Source organism: Pelobates fuscus, chromosome 1 (genome assembly GCF_036172605.1).
Source record: "Pelobates fuscus isolate aPelFus1 chromosome 1, aPelFus1.pri, whole genome shotgun sequence".
Taxonomy (NCBI): Eukaryota; Metazoa; Chordata; class Amphibia; order Anura; family Pelobatidae; genus Pelobates; species Pelobates fuscus.
This window is the reverse complement of record NC_086317.1, coordinates 395,426,120-395,445,806: the sequence shown is the minus strand read 5'-3', so window position 1 is coordinate 395,445,806 and position 19,687 is coordinate 395,426,120. Positions and strand designations below refer to the sequence as shown.

At 36.4% G+C, this 19,687-nt stretch overlaps 1 long non-coding RNA gene across 1 annotated transcript in view; it reads left to right on the top strand.

Moving 5' to 3' along the window:
- Nucleotides 1-19,267, top strand: part of LOC134596433 (uncharacterized) — a 51,298-nt gene extending 32,031 nt beyond the window's left edge. Inside the window, exons 2-4 of the long non-coding RNA XR_010090334.1 lie at nt 8,291-8,379; nt 9,029-9,124; nt 15,743-19,267. This is a non-coding gene — a long non-coding RNA (uncharacterized LOC134596433). The remainder of the gene's footprint in view (nt 1-8,290; nt 8,380-9,028; nt 9,125-15,742) is intronic.
- Nucleotides 19,268-19,687: the final 420 nt, after the last annotated feature.

Sequence of the window (19,687 nt, the reverse complement as noted above, 5' to 3'; positions counted from 1 at the left end):
TCCTTGGATCAAGCAGTTATTACCCTACATTGAAAGATTATATCCTTGAATATTCTGTTTTTGCAAGTATGCATCTAGTAGCTGAACATCTGTATGGACTCTGATAAAACCACTTCTTCAGGCAGAGAATTCCACATCCTGATTGTTCTTACAGTAAAAAATCCTTTCCTTTGCCTTCGACAAAATCTTCTTTCTTCCAGTCTAAACGCATGGCCTTGTGTCCTATGTAAAGTCCGGTTTGTGAATAGATTTCCACACAATGGTTTTTATTGGCCCCGAATATATTTGTATAATGTTTCATAATTCCTATTATACTTAACAGAACCCCCACCTATCCCCAGATAGCTTGGTCTGAGCGCTCACTATATCCGAACAGCGATCAGATACCACAAACACAGTCAAATCGTCATGGGGTTAAACCATAGCAACAAGTTCCAACTGGTCTGGCAGTGTCCCTGGGACAACGCCCTGCTGGAGAACAATAGACAGGAAACGGGGGAGGGGTACACCTTCTCATGTATTCAAAGGGGCAGAAAAAGTGTTTCAAAATCCAATAAGCCCAAATAATGTCTTTAAAGGGCAATACATCCCAGTGGCCATAGTCACATGGCAGGAGGCTGGCAATCATAATACATAATTCCTATTATACTTAACAGAACCCCCACATTCAACCTATCCCCAGATAGCTTGGATCTGAGTGCTCACTATATCCGAACAGCGATCAGATACCACAAACACGGTCAAATCGCCATGGGGTTAAACCATAGCAACAAGTTCCAACTAGTCTGGCAGTGTCCCTGGGACAACGCCCTGCTGGAGAACAATAGACAGGAAACGGGGGAGGGGCACACCTTCTCATGTATTCAAAGGGGCAGAAAAGTGTTTCAAAATCCAATAAGCCCAAATAATGTCTTTAAAGGGCAATACATCCCAGGGGCCATAGTCACATGGCAGGAGGCTGGCAAACAGTCTTCTCCAATGCCCAGTGGCGAGGTCGGTTTCGCCATATGTGGATTATACCGAGAGCACTATTCTTGCCTTTTTATATTTTTCCCATTGAGCTCCTGATACCATCTCATAATTGAGGAACACTCACGTTATATCCTTGAGTGGGGATTGTATCACTTCAGGCGCTACACGCTAGAGCTGGCTTAAGCTCTACAAATTGTGAGTGGGAATTTTATTATTTATTTTATTGCACCTATCCTGCTTGATATACTGTACCATTTGATTTCCTTTTATTTTTTGTATCCCATATACATCTAAAAGGAACCAAGAAGACAACCCCAGTTGTAAAGTATACCTACCTATACAATATCTACCTCTGTTTTCAGAGGTATCAACTATTTTTGGGACTATTATTGGGACTATTATACATATTGTTAATTTTATACTTGTACTTGGCACAGCTTTTGTTTTCTATATTTCTGTTTTATCTTCTGAAAGGTTAGGAGGGATTCCCCTTTTTAAAGCATTGCTGCCTAAATTGTTAAGTTAATAGCGTTGATTCACACCTCCTTTTTTTCCATTCTACCATTGCCCTAGGTCTCAAGGAATAAGACAGTTGCATCTAATTTGAACACACTGGCATTTTTATACTGTTATCATTTTCAATATTGGAATGGTATGAACCATATTTAGTGTAAGAAAGTTTTTTGTCCCTGTGGATACTATAAAAACCAAAGAAAAAGTGACCGGCACTCTCTCCTAAATCCCTATATATATTTAAACAAATGGAGGTCATTTAGTTACTCCAAAAGCCATTGGAAGGATTGCCCACCTGCCAACGTCAAGGCAGACCCCCTTTGGCGGGTCCTACACTGACCCTTCACCTTGCTTCCTTAACCCCTTAAGGACCAAACTTCTGGAATAAAAGGGAATCATGACATGTCACACATGTCATGTGTCCTTAAGGGGTTAAACTTCTGGCAAAGGCATATCTCTAATGAGACAGAGAGGAGTATTTTTTATACACACCCCTATATAATTATTAACCCTTAATAGGGAACACATGGGATGGGCGGCAGCATTGTAACAAAGCTGTGTGATACAAAAAGTGAATACAAATATAAAAAGATAAGTCCTGCGCTCACTCCCATCACTCCTGGGTGGCAGCAACGACCACAGTACACATCAGGCCCAATATATACAGTAAAAACCAAAGAAAAAGTGACCTGTGCTCTCTCCTAAATCCCTGTGTATTTTTAAACAAATGGAGGTCATTTAGTTACTCAGTGTATACTACATTAGTAAAATATTGTCGAAATTGTGTAGAAAACATTTGGGAAATTTATTTGAGGCTGGATAATTTTATTTTGTTAAGCACTGAACCAAATATTTTAATAATTTTACTTAATAAGCTAACACAATGATCCGACATTTCAATGGCCTTCTACGGAATACAAAAGGTGAGTTGTGACCAAGCTCTGTCTTCTCCACGATGTAATAAAGGCCCTCTCTACCACCCATACACAGCATTTTCCTGATCTAATAGTTTGTGAAACAAAAAAAATCTGTGTCAATCTTACATACACCCATTATAAAGGAACAGATCTCTTTAGCAGTTTAACATCCTTGCACTTTAAGATTAAGGGAGTGTTTAAATTAGGTGAAGTAATTTACTGAACAATTCCATTTTGGGATATGGAGAGCATTCTATAAAACAGAATGGGACTTCTTTAATTTTTGAAGAGCGTTGGAGGTTTGAATTAGTAATGGAGATGTATTTAAAGAGAACACATTGCTTAAAAAGAAACTATAAGCTCAGAATACAAAATTGAATTCCTAGCCAATAGTACCCTCTTCACTCTCACTCCCCATCCCCGCAGCACAGAAAGGGTTAAAAAAAATATTTTGTCACTAGCCTAAATCCAATGCCGATATCTCTCGGCGCTAGGTCAGGCTGCGCCTTTGCTTATTCTTGATGTCGGTCAAAGACCTAATGCGCATGCACAGCGAGCACCACAATCGCATGAAGTCAACTCCATTGATTCAAAGCTTTCCTATGGGATTTTAGCTGCCTCTGGATGTCCTCATGCATAGTGTGATTACCAAAAGTTACCTAACCTCCCAGAAGCGCCTCTAGTGGCTGTCTGGTAGGTGAAGCTAACACTGCAAGATGAATATTGCAGTTTCTCAATAGCTGCAATAATTACCATTGCAGGGTTAAACCAACAGAACCAAGCAGGGCAAATCTGCAAACAGCAAAGGTGTTGCTCAGGTAGACTGAACGTGTTTGTTACAGAAGTGTAACACTAACCTCTGAAAAGAGAAAATGGCCATGTTAGTGGTGACAGTTTCCCTGTGCCTTTGTGTGGGAGGGAAATAATGTTACCCCAAATAAGATTTTGTTTTGTTATACTTTTGGTTTTAGTTTTTGTTGGGGGGATTTCAGTTTCATTCTAGTTAATTGTGAGTAATATGTCAGGTCTAGGAGCATCAGTAATAGAAAAATGTAGGATCTAATATAAAAAAATGCAATACTTCAACTGCAAATAATATTGTCAATGGCTTCAGTTGAAATTTAAAAGCATTAGGTGGATAGAAAACACTCCAATCCCTCTCTAAAAGAAATGGGAGAGACTTAGAGTATGCCATTATTCAGAAATCCTCAGGTTTAGTAACACTCTTCACCTAAATTGAGGAATACTTGACCATTATAAGTAGTGATGGTTGACTAAATATGAAGTAAGCTGTACTGACATCTGTAGTCTGGTTCCATACATTTGGACAGAATTTTAAAATCAGCATTGAGAAGTGTGATTGTTCTGTAGGAGGACAGTAGTTCTGGTCTTGGGAAGAACTTTAATTCCCATTACCTTACATCTGACAGTGAGGACTCTAATGACAATTTTTTTTTATTAAGCTCATGAAGCTATGGAGTGAGCAGAAGTAAAAGTCATTTTTAATAATCAGAGATAAGACCATCAAGTCCCTGGTCTTTGTATTGATCAACATAGGCCTTGTTTGTTTTAATATTTTTAGACAAGCTTTTTTTTTTCAAATATTGATGTTTTTGTACATGATTTTTTAATATTTTGGAAAAAGGAAATTTTTTAAAGAATTATTCAAACATTAAATAATTTGAAAAGCGTTTGCAAAAGTATAAAAAAGGCTATTCACTAAAATGAGAATCCAAGGTGAATTAAAAGTGCATTTCGTATTTAAGGTCAAAGTAGCCAAAACTGAACAAAATCTATAAGTCAGCTATGGGTTTCAGTTCTACTACACTGGACTTAAATTTTTAATTCACTTTGAATTCTCACTTTAGTAAATAACCTTGTAAGAAGTCTGTCCGCCTTATGTATAGCTCAAAAGGCTGTTTCGTAGCTACATCAATTTTTGACAAAGTACTTAAGTTAAAGCTACTCTTGGAACAGTCAATGTGCGCTATGTAGATAAAAGTGACCCTTTAAATACAGCTATATCATATCTTAAATACACACTATAAAACATGTATACCACTTACCTATAAAGCATAAAAGACAAAAAAAAATCTAAAAACATCTTAACTACAAATTAAAATTATAGTTGCTATCTGTTTTAATCATTTTAATTCGGTGCTGGTACAATATTCTTGTTCTTATACAAAATCAGTTCATTGTCTTCCTGGAGAGTTCAAATAGTGAGATTTCCAATCTCCAACATCCCATATCATAGTAGAGGTCATATGTAGTTATTTTAACACCTATGGCTTTGCAAAATTAGTATTCAAAAATGTGACATCATGACAATGAGTATCACAATTACTTGGGTCACGCAGTGGGAAGAAAATTAATATTAGCCTTCCCACAGAGCAGCAGAGTTTCATCAAAAAGAACATACTTTTCTAAAGGTTATAGGCACATATTCCTGATGCCAGGGAATCTGATTGTGCAATTTAAATTATTTTTTATTTCCTCTTCAATACTGTACAGGCAAATGCCTACAGCAGATTCTAATTAGAAAGGGTAAATTAGAGCTTACAGGCATTAAGTCCTTTGTTGTTGCAATCTTTACACTATTTATAATTTTGGTTACTCTTTTATCGACTATTTATTTTTCACATTTTGCATGTTTGATCTTATGTATTTATTTAAGCTTTTTTTTTTAATCTCATCACACATTTGACTGTTGTAATTCTCTAACAGAGATTCCCCTGGTAACAGTAGTTAGAACTTTGTCATTTATGGGAACAAAAAATGTTTTAAAATATATTGCAGATTGGAAGGTTCTGTATAAATTTAATATCCTTTAAATTTTCTATCATTTCAAAGATAGAGAAGTTTCAGAATTGTAGATTTGGATGGGAAAATGTTACCACTGGTGCCCCATCTTCAGTGATCAAACATAATTTAGTCTGAACAACTTTGCCTGAAAAAAATAAAATTTTTGGGACAGCCAAACTTAAGCCAGATGGCGGTTTGGTTCCTCTGAATTTCGCTAAACGAAAAAGATTTGAGAAAACAAATCAGACAAACCGAAAGGGTACAAAAAATTATCACTTGATCTGTGAATAAAATCAACTTTTAGTGGCTGTCTCCTAGCTATCAATCATCTTTTTATCCCCTTAATCTTTTCTTTTTTGGCACCACTGACAGGCACCGAATTTGATATGATGGATCAAACGAACAAGCTCGTCCATTGATCAAGTTGTTTGTTTTTTGATCAGTCCAAATGGTAGTTTAGGAATTGTGAATTTGTACAATCACCCAGTTTGCAACAATTTCGGATAAACTGGGGTTTGTAATGATCAAATCTCCAAGTCTAGTAAATATGTCTACTGAAAAGAGTGTCATGTGTTTAAATTTATCAACTGTTTGTAGTTTACCATTAGTTATTGCAATTTTATTTAAAAACAGTATACGTAAGACTGAATAATAGATTAAAAATAAAAACCTAAAAATAAACATAACAAAAAAATAAAAAAATTAATTAGGACATTGCACAACCATACTAACAAAAAGTAATAGTAGCTTGGCAATTCGGACTATTTTTCTCAAGACAGTCAATAAGATGGAATAACCAAGAGTTTATGAACCAGTGGCTGTACAGCTGTTACTATCATAAAAATCTCAGCGTCTACAGCTAGATTTATTTTGTAGGAGAGAATTGTTCTCCAGTAACAGCTGGATGATGGCAATATCCAGGTCTGCTTACTGCTCGTGGAGAATGCGGATTTAAAATTAAAGAATTTTCTGTTGAACCAAAGATGTTGAATAAAGTGACAACATGTAACAGTTAAAATAATAGGCACAATAAGTGTCAGTTCTTCGCCAAAGAACTGATACCATTGTTTGTAAGAAGGAATATTGTAATGTTTATATCTGAATTGGAACTCCACTATGGAGTCTGGAACTCCACTATGGAGTCAAAATGTATGGGCCTTCCCATGGAAATATAGTATTGAGGAAATCAAGCAAACATTAGAGGAACACTCCAGGCACAAAAACAACTTAATCACACTTTTTCCTTCAGAGGATAACACCAAAGTTGCATCCAGCACTGATCTCAACTCCACCTCAAGCAGCATCCGGTTTCTGAAATTTCAAGGGGGGGTGACCTATTGTCCTCCCCCCTTGCCCCCAACCCTGAGCAGTGGGTGGGGGCCCTAAATTAGAATAAGGGGGGACCTATTGTCCTCCCCCTGGCCCCCACCCCTGAGTGGTGGGTGTGGGCCCTAAATAAAAACTGTTACCACCCAAACCCCTAGTAGCCCCCCTCACAAAAAATGAATGAACCCCTACCTAGCCCCATCACCCTTAAAATAGTGAGGGGGACCAATAACTAGGTGCCTGTAAAAAAAAAAACTTACCATTTGATGTCTTCTTTTTTCTAAAATGTTATTTTTTCAGCCGCAAAAAAAGGCCAAATAAAAATCCATAATAACCGTTGCACTTTGAAAAAAAAAACCCGACCGCAAAAAAAGTAATCCATCTTCACCCATGGAGGGCACCACGCAGACTGAGCTCCCCAGGGTGGGGGAAGGCTTAAAAAGCCTTGTCCTGCTCTGCAATTAGGCTCAGAGCACCCTGGTTGGTTGGTTTAAACAATCTAATCAGAGTGCTCTTACAGGTAAATGATGGGACTGACCGATAAGTCTCTATATTTACCGGTCACAAAACTCTGATTGGTTAGCTTGAAATCCAGCCAATCAGAGTGCTCTGTGTCATTTTACACAGCATGGGAATGTTCTTTGGAATTTTCCCACGCAGTGTAATTTGACTGACTCATAACTCTCTGATTGGTTACTTTCAATCAACCAATCAGAGTGTTGTTATGAGTCAATCTTTTTTTTTTTTTTTTTTACCAGACATGCCTCTACTCGCGGTATAGCAAGTAGGGGCCGAATTTACTAATACTAAGTAATCTTTACTTAATATTAGTAAATTTGGCTGAAAGACCAATTTAGGTCTTTCAGCTTTTTAGTAGATAACTCCCTAATACCGTGGGAATTAGGTAGTTATCTACTTACTCATTCCCATCCATTGACTGGCTAAGTAACTTACATTTTATATGAATGTATTACTTGATTGTTGTAAGTGTTGCAAATGCTTACAGCTGAAAACTGACTATGTTTGTATACTTTTTTTTAAACTCATATACATTGTAACATTCTTCATTTTTCCACTGGGTATATTAGTATTTCGGCAATTCTGTGCTTCGGATCTACGGCACTTCAGCAATTTCAGAACTTCGGCAATTCTGAACTTCGCCAATTCGGCAATTCAGAAATACGGAAGTATCCGAATGTCCGAATTGCCTGAAATTTGTCCGAATTGACATTTGGAACTAAACGAATTACACATGTCTAGAAATTTCCCCTGGTCTGACAGGGGAAGTTGAAATCAGTGCTGGAAGCAACTTTGGGGTTAAACCATTCAAAAACTGTAAAACCTCTGAAGGAAAGAATGCATCCGGGTGCCTCCTTGCACCATAACAACATAATTTAGATGGCATAGTTATAGTGCCTTATGCTGCCTAGACTGTCCCTTTAACAGGATTGTTTACTAAAGTAAAAATTGCTGGGAATTCAAAGTCAATTCTAAGTAAATTTCTAATTTAAGGCCAAAGAAGGCGCACTGGAAGCAGTGCTGATTTGGAGAACACTTTCTGTTTTGGCCATAAATCTGAAATTCACTTTGAATTCCCAACAGTTTTCATTTTAGTAACTAAGTTTATTTTCACCTAAATGGTGAGATTGAGCAAAGTACTGCATGGAACTGAGGGTGATACATGAACATTTTAAGTTTAAAATGCAATTAGCACTTTTTAATTGAAAAGTCTTAATACTTTTCTTTAATTGCTACAGCTGGTACCTCTGATTGGCTTTACTGGACTGGGAATTACTAATGCTACCATCTACCTGGTGAAGCTTACTCTTTTCAACCCAGAAGTAAGGTAAGGAAGCAATTTTACGTGAGGAACTAACGCAGCAAGGATGATAACGTGGTAAGTTTAGGGGGTGAATTGGAACAAAAAATTAGCAAACATGTCTAATTTCTTCTGAAAAACACTGAAATTGTCTTAAAGTGTTTTCCTGTGCTCCTATTGGTTGAAAGGCATGAGAATGAATAAATTGCCATACTGTCCCAAATATTCCAATTTAATTAATTGCCAAACATTTATGAACCTGTTTTTTCATCTCCTATCTAGCCATAAATTTTCAAATAAATTGGGCCCCCCTATACAGAGTAGTCTACTGTATTTCTACTGTTTCTATAATTGGTATTATAAAGAACGAGTGATAGGCAGTCACTTTGAAAAGTTTATCTTTATAGTTTGTTACATTCAGATAAATCAGATAAACCTTATATATAAAATCATATTAAAATATCATAGTATGCAACATGAGTTAAGAATCAGAACTAGACTGAACTGTATATACTTCTATACATCCTTTCAATTATATGTATATAAAGGTAGGGTATTGAATGACGATGCTGTAATTAGCATTCCAAGCACTGTAGAATAAACCAAGAGACATCACTTTCACTTTCCACAATGTTCTAAATAATGCTCTAATTGTATTTCTTTTTTTCTCAAACAGTTGGGCAAAGAAGAAAGAGCCAGAGCCATGGTATAAATGAGATCCAGACCTCTAGAGAAGAGGTTAACACCAAAGGATGTTTTGATAATGAGACAGGTACAAAACCTTCAATTCCCAATTATGATAGCTATATAAACTGTTGTTCTAGATTCCACAGAGGTCACCAGAGGGGATACAATCTGTGCATTTGGAGCTGAGTGGCTGCCAAGCAGTTTAAGAAGATGTCGTTATGATGCTGTTTTACCAAGCAAGGGCACATTACTGGCAACTAGTAATCTCTGTGTTTTCTTCTTTGTTTTTACTCATCGTGATAGAGATTAACCTTGCTGATCTAAAAAAAAAAAAAAAAAAAAATTCTGTAGAGGAATCTGAAATCTGTTTAACCATTTGGTTACAGCAGGAATCTCTGTTTCATGCCTCTTTTATAAGTAGTTATGGGTGAAAAAAAAACGAAAAAACTATCTGCTGCTACAAAAAAAACAACCGACGTATTTTGAATGACATATTCCGCATAATTATTTTTTAAAGTTTAGGATGACAACAGTAATACTCACAACGCACTCTTGAGAGCAATAAAAGAAATTGATTTTTTTACGGAAAATTTGCTTTCGGTATCAATATTTCATGTAGTGGTAGGTAACAAGTACATATTTAGTTTGCTTCGATTTGCCAACAGATATTGCCAATAAATACAACTCTAGATTTTATAACTAATTCATTGAAATAAAAGGATGTCATTCTCAAGGGATTAATGCAATTGACTCAAGAACAACATTTAATTACAAATAAGTGTTATATTTTAGTGATAAACTCTTGCAATTATTATTTTTTGCATGGAAAATGTCACAAATATAGGTCATTTTAATCAGAAAAGTGCAAGTGACACAAATTGATTAGATTGATGTTTTTTAGTTAACATTTTACTATAGTGTACTGCAAACCAAATTGCAAACTTTAGACAAAAATAGCCAAACTGTGAGTAAAGCTGAGTTGGAGAATTTCACCAAAAGCAGCTACTTTGGACTTAATTTTGCAATACAGTTTTCAGTTCAATATTCAACCAGTTCAACACAATTCCGTGTTCAGCGATAATTCATATTTTTACTGACTTTTAGTGACTTGTACTTACTCTTAGTGCATTTATTCCCATGCATTTGTTGTCTTAGTTATACTATAACTTCATTCTGCCCTGTATTACATGAAGATTCTGCATAACATATCGTCATCATTTGCTTTCAAATATAAGGATATTCACAATCCAAGTATTTCAACAAATGGTAATTTTTTTTGGTCTGTAATGTGGTTAATTTATACACTTTGTGGTGGTATGTACAAAGAGAACAAGGGTTTCTCAGAATTAAAGGGACACTCTGGACCCCTAAATCACTTCAGATTGCTGAAAATTTTTATGTGTGAAGAGTATGTCCCATTTTCTCCAATTTAACCCCTTAAGGATGGCGTGCGTTCTATGCCGTCCTTTTTAGGATGGATCTAAATGCCAGAGGGCGGCATAGAACGTCCCCGCCGTCCAGGGGACATACCAGGTCCCCGCCGATCCCCCGATCGACTGGAGCAAAGATAAGGGAAGAGAAAAAAGGGGAGAGAGGTACAATTTAAGAACTATGATAAAAGGGAGAGAACTAAGAGACTTGGATAAAAGGTCAGTGACACAATGGGGAGACTGCAGTACAGGGAAGAGACACAATTTGAGGCTGTGATAATGGAGAGATTTGCTACTAGGGGACTGGGGTACTGAAAAGAGACACAACTCAATATGTATACCTATCCCGATTTTTAGGAAGACAATTCTGGCAACCCTAACCCATGTCAAAACAATTATAATCCCACTGTTCCAATACTTGCCAGCACATTTACCATTATTGTATCTGTAAAACGTAGCCATTTACCTTATGCTAAGAACTCAAGTTTTAGAGCTAGCAATACTTTAAAAAGACCATAAAAAAATTAGAGAACTCCATTGACCTGAAAATACTTTTCTAACAAATAATCAATGCATTAAAATATTTGTAAGTGTTTACACATGAACAGAACGAACACCACAAACATCTTAGATGGCTTGAATAAGCAACTTTAAATAACAATTCATCACCAATCTAATGACGGTTGAAGTTATTAACAGAAACACACACAAAGCAATGTCCATCTGAAACAGAATAACTTAATCAGAGCACCTGGCTCTCCATAACCTTCAATATGTAATAGAGTGGAAAACTTCAGAAGGAGCAATTAAATTTATTTTTTTTTGGCTGATGCTAAACTTACTATACTGGCCAGTCAAGCTTGACATCACAATATTAAATGGGAACTGATATTTTCCAAGATTTTTTATATTTGTGTTTAATGTTTAATTGTCCCTTGTATTTAGGTACAATGTATTTGAGTGAAAAATAAAATTAACGTAGAAATCTGTCACTCTTTATTTTCCTAATTTGCACTGTGTACTGTGATGTAATTTGCTTAAGCTTTAGTATAACGTTAAAAAAAAGAGCAGTGTTACATGAAAAAAAAAAATTCACACACGTTATAGCTTATTTTCACTGTTTTATACATTAGTATAATTTGTAAAGAAGTGTCAGTTCTTGTTTAATGATAAAACTATGATTTAAGTTCAGTTTTTCAAGACAATGTTTCCTTTAGTGGTGTTACCAGCAGAACACAGGTTAGTGACTTTTGGAATGAGATTGCTTTGACAACTGTCACATGATACTGTCCGAATGTCAAAAAACACCTGATTGCTCAGTTACTGATGCTGGTTTGGGAGTTATACCTACCGTATATACTCGAGTATAAGCCGAGTTTTTCAGCACATTTTTTGTGCTAAAAAACCCCAACTCGGCTTATACTCGAGTCAATAGTCTGTATTATGGCAATTTGCATTGCCATAATACAGACAGGGGCTGTGGAGGCTGCAGAGAGCGTTACTTACCTGTCCTGCAGCTCCTGTCAGCTCTCTCCTCCTCCGCACCGTCCGTTCAGCACCTCGGTCAGCTCCCAGTGTAAGTCTAGCGAGAGCCGCGGCTCTCGCGAGACTTACACTGTGAGCTGACCGAGGGAGCTGCACGGACGGCGCGGAGGAGGAGAGAGCTGACAGGAGCTGCAGGACAGGTAAGTTACAGCTCTGCCAGCCCCCCTCTCCCCCCACTGAACTGCCAATGCCACTGGACCACCAGGGAAGGAGAGCCCCCCTCCCTGGCCAGCTAGCAAGCAGGGAGGGGGGACGAAAACAAAATAATTAGTAATAATAAAAACAAATATTAATTAAATAATAAATAATAATACAAAAATAATAATAATTAAATTAAATAAAAAAAATAAAAAATAATAATACAACAAATTTAAAATAATAAAAAAAAATTGCCCACCCCCACCAAGGCTCTGCAACACACACACACACACACACACACACACCACATTCATACACACACACTGCACTCATACACACACACACTGCACTGATACACACACACGCTGCACTCATACACACACACGCTGCATTCATACACACACACGCTGCACTCATACACACACGCTGCACTCATACACACACGCTGCACTCATACACACACGCTGCACTCATACACACACGCTGCACTCATACACACACACGCTGCACTCATACACACACACTTCATTCATATACACACACTGCATTCATATACACACACTGCATTCATTATACACACACTGTAAATAAATATTCAATTAATATATTTTTTTTAAGATCTAATTTTATTTAGAAATTTACCAGTAGCTGCTGCATTTCTCACCCTAGTCTTATACTCAAGTCAATAAGTTTTCCCAGTTTTTTTGGTTAAAATTAGGGGCCTCGGCTTATATTCGGGTCGGCTTATACTCTAGTATATACGGTATATATCCCATTGTACAGCGCTACGGAATCTGATGGTGCTATATAAATAATAAAATAATATGGGAATTTTTCCAAAAGTCATGAAGAGGAAACTGTCTAATGACAGGATTCCGAGTCGAACCTATCTAGTCTTAAAGATGAGAACCCTCTACACGGTGCAATAAACATGGCCGTATGGGCTATGTGTTATCTAAAGAAGCAGTTCCCATACCCAGTTTTGTTGTTTTGAGGATACTTACGAAACACAGTTTGTGCTTTTTGGAGAACTAGGATGGGAACCACTGATTTGAAGAATAGACAGGGATGCCATAGAATCTCACATAGTTTGAATCACTATATATAGTCAAAGGAAAATAGATGAAAAAAAAATCCTGTCACTATGTGCAATTTTAGCTTTAGCTATCCCTGAACAGCAGTCTGCAGATTTTCTGGATTGTCCCAATTTTATATTGTAAATATTCATCCAATGTTTCAAATAAAAACTATGTTTATCATTTAGGAATTTTGTAATTAAGATGTTACAGTACATCATTATTAGACTTTGTCACTTGGAATACTGAAACAACAAAGCTTTTCATTTTTGCAAATAACATCAACACTAGGCATTACAGTAGACATGCACAGTCCTTTCTCATGCTCTATTCGATGAGACTAGTTGGTCACCATTTGCCCTGCTTCTTGTTATAGAAGTGTTTTAGCATGGATGGACATTGATGCTAATATATTCAGATGTTTTGGATGTTTTCATTAAGCAGTTTCAATGGTAACTCCCCATAAATATATCGGTTTGATAGAAATCGTATAAATTAATTTTGAAATATTTTTATTGAATAAATGTAAATACATTTCCCTATGACAGCGCCATTTTAAAGTAGAATCGTAATGTAAACTATGTCTGATGTTTTGCAAATAAGTCTAAAAGTCTACAGTAAATAGTGCAAAGCTTAGCAGGATGTTTATACTCATCAGTGACATGTGACATTACATGGCAGATAAAGGTCAACATATGTAAAATAAGGATTGACATTTGTTAAGTAAAACAATCATTAAACAATACATCAACATCTATAAAAAATACACAACAATCATTTTTATACTGGAAAGGAAATGAATATTTACAAGCATATCCTATATCATTTTTGTAAGAAATATGTACAATTCTGCACGTAATCCAGCACATTTAGCCTTAAAGATACTCTAAAGTGACTATCCATAGATGAAAATACATCGTATTCCCAGGTGGCTCAATCTGTCTCTATCTAAGAAGCAGCCCTATAGTCTGTTTAACAGGCTTCAGTGCTACTGTAAGTATACTTTGTGTCCCACATGGGGTCAATGATGAATGGGAGTGAATAACCCTCTTAGTGTTATTGTGTTGCTGGAATTGTACATGGATTGTTCTTGTATTTCACAATATTAATTGTTGCATCTGTCAGTATATGCTATGCAATACTAAACATGATATTTAACAATGAAATATAGATGGTTTTCCTAACAATGTGGAAAATGCATACATTAGATCTGTGAAACAATTTTGTAACTGCAATATAAAAAAAGAAAACACTGTATCTTGTAACGTTAAATTTTTGATATGTTGTTGTTGTCTTAATATTACAAAGAACTTAATAAAGAACAAGTTAAAAAAAGAAAATGCAAATATTTATGAAATGTAAAACATTACGATATAAAAAAGTGCCTTGTAAAGTGGCCATATTTACAAAAAAAAGGACAATCACAACAAAGAAATATATTAAAAGTATAAGTATTAAATGAATAGATATATTTTATGGTATAAATACAATAAAAAGTAATATCAACATGTTGAACTACCAATAAGTTTGATATAAACTTGTACAAAATTGCTACATTTGACTATTGACTTATAATTGTATTTTGATAAAAACAATTATAGAAAAGTTTTTTGTCTGAATAGTGATTTTTATTTTTTTTATATACCAAGCAATGACAACATTGTTCTGATCTCACCTTAAACACATGATCCAGAATGGTCAAGCAGTGTAACATTCCCAATCAACAATGATCGTGAGGGAAAATGTGAAGAACATTGTGTAAATAGTCATCAGACTTACTGATGCTTTGCATTAATAGTTAACATGGCTCCCTACTGTCCCTTGAATAGCAGAAAAACACAGAAAAAGGGCATTGTATTACCTGGAGACAAAATGAAATAACATTTATGCTAGAAGCAAATAAAATGAAAAAATCAACACAAATAAAATTCAATTGACTGCTAATACAAACAGTTTTGTCCTTTCTTTTCAAAATATTAAAACAGAATCTGGTGGTGAATGATTTTCAACAGATTTAATTCATACCCATAAAGGCAAATGAATGATATATATTATATTAGTGTAAACACTGTCTTCCCATGCAGGACACTGGGACAATTAATTTGCAAAAAATGTATTGGAGCAAAGTAGAAACAACATTTTGGCCCACAACAGGGCTTTTGTCAAGCTTGTTTCTACTTAGCTCCAATAAATCTGCCCACTAGATTGAACTTTTTTGCAACTCACATTGTGAGGGTTGGCCAACCTCAGGCCCGTTTGCACCCTGGGATCCAGGAGAGTGCGGTATCCAGATTGGTATTTATACTGGAACAATAAATGACTTGCTCTTTGTTGGAATGGCATGGTTGCTGTTTTTTCTACATCAGCAAGTGTAGACAACACTACGTACTTACTATACAACTGTCGAGTAACAGTTGTTCCTGAACAGTTCACATTTCTAAATTTTCAACCTCTCTTTTTTAGATGTTGCTGCTTTATTTTGTGTAATCTAAATTTCCTCTTTTACTTTTTCAGAGTATGAAAACTTTTCCAGATTAAGGATTGGACCATTCCTATCACGGTGCAGGACTGTATATTTACCATATATCAATGTCACTCTCTGATTATCTGTAGTTTGCCTCAAAATGTTTTTATCGTTTCGTTCCCTTCTATGCTACAAAGGTCTGAGTGTTCTAAAGAACTGCCCAACATTTATTTACGGATATTACATGCAGAGTAGTAAAGTTTCTTACCAGTTGCACGATGCCTGGAGCAATTCACGGGGGTTTAATTAGGGAGTAATACTTATCATTGTTTTCTTTAGATATTGCTTCTTTTTTTTTGTCCTCGAGCTTGACATTTTGGATATATCTATATATATACAGAATAAGCTGTTTTGGATGAGTGACATCTCTGTGATTATTTTTTCAGCAACATGTTTGATGTGACAATATGAATTGATGTTGCCTCAATTTTTCTGTAATGAAATTGTAGCAAGAAAGCCCAAACTAATTTAGTGTGTATCATTTTAATCACATGATATTGTATAGCTGGTATACATGGACATGAGCAATGTGGTGTACTATCTATGTGCTACCTGCATATGAAGCATTAGAAGCATTAGAAGCACCTACATATGAAGCATTGTTATTAGATTTAACAGAAGCATAATAACCTCAGGACATTATACATTCATTGGACCATTAACATCTTCATCATAGATCATTATTTTGCAATTCAAATCACTTGGACCTTAAGTACATAAAAAAAGTATAAACATCTATTCTATTAATTTCTATCAAACATAATAAGACTGTTCTTTACACTAGAATTGATCACTAATCAGAATTGATTAGATACCCCCAAACGGTGCCTGATCTGGCAAGATTGTCTGATTCCGAGCTCCTAGACCACCATCTTTGGTTGGTTTCTTCATGTACCACATCTGAGGAAACCAGGGAACTATCCCAAGCACACACATTGGACACACTCATTCTATGCTCAGGACCTTAGGACGATGCAGCACTTCAGCAGCACTCTGTGCAAGGTCTGCACTGTGTGTGGCCAGGCAGAGAAGAGAGGCTGTCATCCAGACTGACATGCACCTTTCTTTTGGAGGCTCTCATCACCCATGTGGTGTAATTGGCATGCTTTTAGGCCTGCCCACCTTTCTTGTGTTTCTTACCTCCCAGTGTTGGGAATTATGTATTATAAGGAGATTCAAAACAAATCCAAAACACCAACATTGGGAAAATTCTCACACAAAATCAAAGCTCTGCCATGAAATAAGATATACTTCTCCACATGATCAGATCTTCTTCATCACCTGGAAGAAAATACATATTCCATTGTGTGAGATATATATTTTTTAAATGTGCTACCATTAAGTAAGCCCGGCAGGGATCTAGTTTTTAGATATGGAGCCCGAGAGGTGGCAAGGCAACTGTCTTTTTTTAAATCATGCACATGCTGAGGGGACGAATGGGGTGACCTATGCAACTAGAGCCAGCTGAAGGCAATCCTTAGGGGTGTGGTCATGCGCTGCGGCACCTGCACAACAAGATCCTGCCCCTTTAATAATGGCTGCCAGTGCTAGGAGGAAGTGAGAGCTGGTAAATTTCTCCCTAATACAGAGCCATATAGGAGGAAGAGAGGACAGCCAGGAGGGAGCACAGAATAGGAGAGCCAGCTCCTAACTTCCAACAACCTCAGCCAGCAGAAGCCACGCTCCTGTACCCAAATGGTAGGAAACAGGACTGTGGCTAAAAAATTTAAATTTTGACACATGTGTGTGCCCCCGTGTGTCTGTGTATCTGTATAAGTGTCAGTTTGTGTATCTGTGCATTTATCTGTGTATCTGCATGTATGTCATTGTGTGCCCCTGTGTATCTCTACGGGTATCAGTGTACCTGTATGAGTTTCACCGTGAGCGTCTTTGTATCTGTCAGTGTTTCTATCTCTATGTGTGTTAGTGTGTGTATCTGTGTTTATGCATGTGTGTATTTGTGTGTATGTGTATCTGTATCTGTGTGAGTGTGTCTGTGTATTTGCATATATGTCAATGTGAGTCTGTGTGTCTATGTATCTCTATGAGTATCTGCATGACTGTACCAGTGTATCTGTATGTGTCTCAGTGTTTGTGTCTGTATGTGTGTCAGTGTGTGTATCTATGTGTCTGTGTATCTGGATGTGTGTCAGTGTGTGTCAGCTGACAAAACTTTGTGGGAGTTGTACAAGAGATGAGCATCTATCTTTTGGACATCCTTGCAATATGGGGGCTCCCAAAAATTATTGAACCAGGGCTCTCTCTAGTTCCACCACCAGAGAGATCTATTGATTTTGATTCACAAAGAGCAGTAACACGTGAAATTGTAATACATATGAGATATAATGTGAGATTTGCAGACTAAACTAATTCAACAATAAACATTATTTGCAGCAGAGTCTATGAGTATTTTGACAGTGGCACAATTAAAGTGCAGGCTGTCACCTTTAAATTGAGGGTGTTTTGCGTTCATAAACCATAAATCATGTACAAATAACAGCTTAGTTAGTGTATGTATAGTTCTTCAATTTTAGGAGACAAAAAGTAATCGAACTTGGACCATTGTGTATTGTATCTTAACGCAAGGAGCATATCAGTAAAGATGGCTATCATATTGCTAGAAATTTATACAAATTGATCAGAGACATAGCAAAACCACTGAGTAGAACAAAATGGACTGTGCAGTGTTAGAATGTGGAATTCACTGTAGCTGATAATGGGAAAATACTTGTGGTTGTGAAGGTAGAAACCCTTTTCAAATGTCAGACAGATTAAGGATCCTCTAAAGACTGTATAGAAGGCATAGACGTTTTAGAAAACAGCTCCTATGCTATCATAACATTAGAGACATGAACACAAGTGCTATATTATAGAGGTGTTACTTCAAGATGCAGCCCATTGGTGAACCTTAAAAGCGACCTGACAAGTTACAGTTGAAAACAAAAGATGTTTTGGAACAAAGTATGGATCAACAAAATGAATATTGACCTGTACCATAGTAATGGAACGACAAAAATTTATGAAAGGAATGAAATGCACTTGATCCAATGCATACAGGGACATGTGTTATGGACAGTTTAGATTGAGATTTGTTTGAACCTTGGTAAAGAAAAAACGAATGTGTGATGAGATCTATGAAATATGTTGTGGGTAATGTTATGGGTCATGGATGTGTTAGAGACTATAAATGACTCAATGTCATTTATTTTTTATATGGCTTCTCGCAGCAGCACCAGGATGAACTCTGAGGCCTCCAGAAACATTTTATCAGCTTAGATTTAACAAAAAAAATCCAAGTCTATTGGGAGGCATGTCATGTTTGAACAGGCCAGTAGCATACATGTTGCTTAAGCATCCAGGAAAGGCTATACATTGACTGTGTCTGAGTATCAATCATCCAACCACATGTTAGCTGAGTCTGTGTTTTCCTCGTTGAAGACACAACTAAAGTGACCCAAAAGGAACAGGAGCTGAAGATTACTGTAGCATAAGTCTGGCAAACCATCACCAAGAAAGACACCAAATGTAAGGTGACATCCATAAGTCTAAAACATCAGGAAGTCAAATATGAAGAATTTGTCTCCATGTTCCGTATATGAAACCTTTATTTAAGATTATAGCAGTTATTAAAAAAAAAAAAACAGTTGTAGTTTATGTACTGTTATTTATGTCTCTGTTTGTATATACACTCTTAATAAAAAAAACGTAAAGCTTTCTCTTATTTTTCAATGTTTGAGTATGGACTGTGCCCTGATCTTCACGAGGACCAAGGGTTGGTGTTTTTCACTAGCACAGGATGACATTTACATTGTTCTCCAGTCACCATCTCAGGGCTGAGTTTTGTGAATGTAATTAGATAGAAGAGATGATAATAAGGGAAAAGCCTCATGAAAAGATCTAACAATATAAGAATGACATAATGGGACAAAGGTGTA